Source organism: Chelon labrosus (assembly GCF_963514085.1).
Source record: "Chelon labrosus genome assembly, chromosome: 14".
NCBI classification, from domain to species: Eukaryota; Metazoa; Chordata; class Actinopteri; order Mugiliformes; family Mugilidae; genus Chelon; species Chelon labrosus.
Window position 1 is genome coordinate 4,483,819 of NC_140347.1, and position 4,219 is coordinate 4,488,037.

Below are 4,219 nucleotides of genomic sequence, written 5' to 3' on the forward strand. Positions count from 1 at the left end.
GACTCGTGCAATACTGCAGAATGTGAATTTGTGAATGTGAATGCTAGTGCACATGTGGTATGTTTTTTATCCTTTTCTTTCTCTTATGTTCTCTTCTTTTTATGCACTTTAAGAGACGGTACTTTTAATTTCGTTGTACTTGTGCAATGACAAATAAAGACATTCTATTCTATTCTATTCTAGAAGGGCAATCACCAATTTTGCTACAAATCCACGGCAGCCCACTTCTACCGGGCGGACAAAAGCCCTCCCGCCATTCTGCTCTGCGTCTGCTGCTAACTCTGTATACTTAGCTCTCTTACACTCGTTAGCCTCCTCAACTCTATCTTCCCACAAAACAGTCAGCTCTATAAAATAGACTACTTTCTCTGGCTCAGACCACAACAGTAGATCTGGCCGTAGACTGGTGCTCGCTATCTCGGTTGGAATAACTAGTTGTCCATTTAAATCCGCCCTCATCTCCCAGGCTGCTCCTACTCTTAGCTGTCCTGTGTTATGCCTGATGCCTGCTAGTCTAACCTTTTCTCCCTCCCGTACAAACTTAATGTGTCTATACTCTCTGTTAACGGCCATGGAATTCACATTCACCCATTTTTCCTCAGTTACAGCTGCTAAACATTTCAGTACCTGATTGTGACACCAGGTGTAACGTCCTTGGGAAAGACTAAACTTACAACCTGTCAGAATATGGCTAAGCGTACATACACAAGTGCACAGTGGACAGGCAGTATCCTCACCTACCCACTGGTTTAGGTTCTGGGGAGTTGGCAGCACATCATAAGTAACCCCTATCATAAATCTAATCCTGCTAGCCTCCATGCTCCAAAGCTCTCTCCACTTCAACTTCCTTTTCTCCACACTCTCCCAGTTCACCCATTGACCCTGCTTAGCCTGTAACACTGCCTTAGAGCATCTTACTGCTTCTTGTTTCTGTACCTCTTCTACTACCATCTTTCTCCTTTCTACTGCTGATGCCTTTCTCCACAGAGGTTTCCTTGCACACAGCCCTAGGCCTCCGCACCCTTGCTGTAGATTGCCTATGATATCCCTATGCCTAAGAGCTGCCTGTGCTTGCTGCATTGCCTCTTTTGGGTTCCACTTCCTCCCTCTCTTAACAGTGGGCGCTGTACTCCTAAACACTGGAACCACTGGATCAGAGCATTCCTCAGAACAGAACCGCTGCAGTTCTGAGATGTTGGTGGGTTTCCTCACGTCAACTGCTTGCTTCAGGTCCTTGTATAAAGAAAGTTATCATCTCTAGTTTCAACGTGTCTTAAACTCTAAACACAATGATCTACTTCCACCACCAGATATTAAATGTGTTTTCATTGGTTGCAGTGACGTACTGACCCAACACCATGACGACAAAACTACAATTTATATTATCACTGACATTGATTATTTGTTACAGCCCAGTACACATTTATAAAAATAATGTTTATCTATAACTGATCTGATTCACTGGTAATATCTTCACTGGGAGTTTATCCCCAGTTAAAATGAATGGAAACATCCTCTCAGTGAAAGTGTGTTTGAAGGTGTGTATGTGTTTGTTAGTATCAAGATAAGAGAACGACAGATTTCCTCTGTTCCAGTCCAGATTCACTCTGATCCTCTGGAGCCTCTTCTCTACTGAGAGAACAGTGGGAGTATCTGGTGGTAACCATCTTGAGTATTTACCTTCTTTGAACCCTATTCCCCAAAATCCTGACATGATCTCTTTCTTCCTCTGGACAGACTCTGCTAAAACACCCAGTAACCATCCTGTAGTATCTCCAACCTCAACATCCCAGCTGTGAGTCCCTGAGTTAAAGCCCTCAGAGCCCAGGACAGACCAGTAAGAATCATACCTCTCTTGATTATGAGGAAGATGTTGTTTATCTCCTCGTCTCACACTGGTCAGATCTTCAGACAGGATCAGTTCTGGATCAGCAGTGTTTGGATCCAGAATGACAGGAGTGTAGGAGACCATGTCCTTCATCTTGTTCCAGATGTTGAAGGTCAGGTTGCCCAGATGTTTGGCCTGGTCTATCAGAGCTCCTGAGGGCAGCTGTGGATCATCCAGCAGGGGGCAGCGCTGGACTGTTTTCACTGCAGCCTTGTACTTGTTCAGGAATGAGACGTCTTCAGCTCTCAGCTCCTCCTCTGTGGCTCTGACTGTCTGAAAGAGCTGCTATCTCTCTGCTCAGAGTCTCCATCTTCTCCTTCATCATCTGACTCTTCTGCTCCTCTTCCTCCCTCAGTGCAGCCATCCTGGCCTCCTCTTCCTTGTCTAGAAACTGGTGAAGCTTCTTGAACTGCTCCTTAATCTGCCTCTCTGTGTGTCGGGCCTGGACCTTGATGTGTTTTTCTGTTTGATCAAACTTCACTTTAACTTGTTCACAAACCTTTAACTTCTCCTTTAAGGGCTTCAGAGTTTCCTGAAGGTTCTTCTTGTGCTGTCGTGCAGCTTCATCGATGGGTCTGAAGCTGTGGTTGGAGTGTTTTTCTGAATCTCTGCAGACGAGACACACTGGCTGCTGATGGTTCAGACAGAAGAGTCTGAGTTTCTCAGAGTGCAGACTGCAGAGAGCCTCTGAAGATCTCTGATCTCTCTCCTTTAAGAAGGACTCACACAGGTTCCTCAACACTAAGTTTAAAGGTGGATGATCATTTGAAGATCTTCTCTTACAAACTGGACACTGGTGTGTTGGATTCTCTCTCCACCAGTTCTTCAGACAGACTTTACAGAAGCTGTGGCTACATGACAGAACAACAGGATCTCTGAAGATGTCGTGACAGACCGGACAGCAGAGATCCTCCTCTAATCTGGAATCCATTTAGTCTCTGAGTGAAGCTGAAACAAAGCAGACACAAAGTCCAGTCAGTCATGGCTCTCCTCCATCTTCTACTAACTTCCCTGAAGCTTCCTTTGACTTTGAGTCCTGTTTTTGGTCAAACTCACCTTCAGTGTGTGGAGAGTCAGCAGCTTGAAGCAGCAGTGTTGTAGTTTTCCACTTTTCCACTCACTCAGAGGAAGGTGTTAGTTTGGTCTGAAGGTGAATCTGGTCGTCTGTGTCTCTCTTTAGTCTCACACAATAATAAACTGTTTCCTGGTTTGTCTCAGGTAAATCGCGTGAGGGGGCGGAGCTTTATCTGAACTCCTCTCATAAATGTAGAACTTTGACCTGTTAATCAGGGGAGTGTTTCAGTCCAAAGGTGTTTTATTGTGGAGTGAGTTGCTTCATTGTGTGTTTTGTGTATATTGATATAAACAAAGCTGCTTAAAAAATCTGTTGATGTCCATGAACATCAACAGATTTTCACACAAATCCTGAAAGTAGACAAAGATAGAACCTAATGAGCCAATATTACATATCAGAGCCTCCTTGTGTCCAGTATCTGCTATGACCTCCTTGTAACTTAATGTTTCTGGTAACTGCTGATCAGTGGTCTACAGCAGCTTGGAGGAATTTTAGCCCATTTCTCAGAACAGAACCACTTCAGTTCTGAGATGTTGGTGGGTTTCCTTAGGGCTGTGTGCAGGGAAAGCTCTGTGGAGCAAGGCATCAGTAGTAGAAAGAAGAAAGATGGTGGTAGAAGAGGTACAGAAACAAGAGGAAGCAGTTAGATGCACTAAGGCAGTGTCTCAGGCTAAGCAGGGTCAATGGGTGAACTGGGAGAGTGTGGAGAAAAGGAAAGTGAAGTGGAGAGGGCTTTGGAGCATAGAGGCTAGCAGAATTAGACTTATGATAGGGGCTACTTATGATTTGCTGCCAACTCCCCAGAACCTAAACCAGTGGGTAGGTGAGGATGCTGCCTGCCCACTGTGCACTTGTGTCTGCACGCTTAGCCATATTCTGACAGGTTGTAAGTTTAGTCTTTCCCAAGGACATTACACCTGGCATCATAATCAGGTACTGAAATGTTTAGCAGCTGCAATTGAGGAAAAACGGGTGAATGTAAATTACATGGCTGTTAACAGAGAGAATAGACGTATTACGTTTGTACGGGAGGGAGAAAAGGTTAGACTGGCAGGCATCAGGCATAACACGGGACAGCTAAGTGTAGGAGGAGCCTGGGAGATGAGGGCGGATTTAAATGGACAACTAGTTATTCCTGCCGAGATAGCTAGCACCCGACTACGGCCAGATCTACTGCTGTGGTCTGAGCCAGAGAAAGTAGTCTGTTTCACAAAACTGACTGTCCCATGGGAAGATAGAGTTGAGGAGGCTAACGA

The 4,219-nt window shown here is 45.0% G+C and overlaps 1 pseudogene across 1 annotated transcript; it reads right to left on the bottom strand.

Moving 5' to 3' along the window:
- Positions 1 to 1,438: 1,438 nt before the first annotated feature.
- On the bottom strand, positions 1,439 to 2,819 carry LOC311499391 (E3 ubiquitin-protein ligase TRIM35-like; annotated as a pseudogene). Its single transcript has one exon. The product of its transcript is annotated as an E3 ubiquitin-protein ligase TRIM35-like (transcript).
- Between the last annotated feature and the right edge of the window lie 1,400 nt (positions 2,820 to 4,219).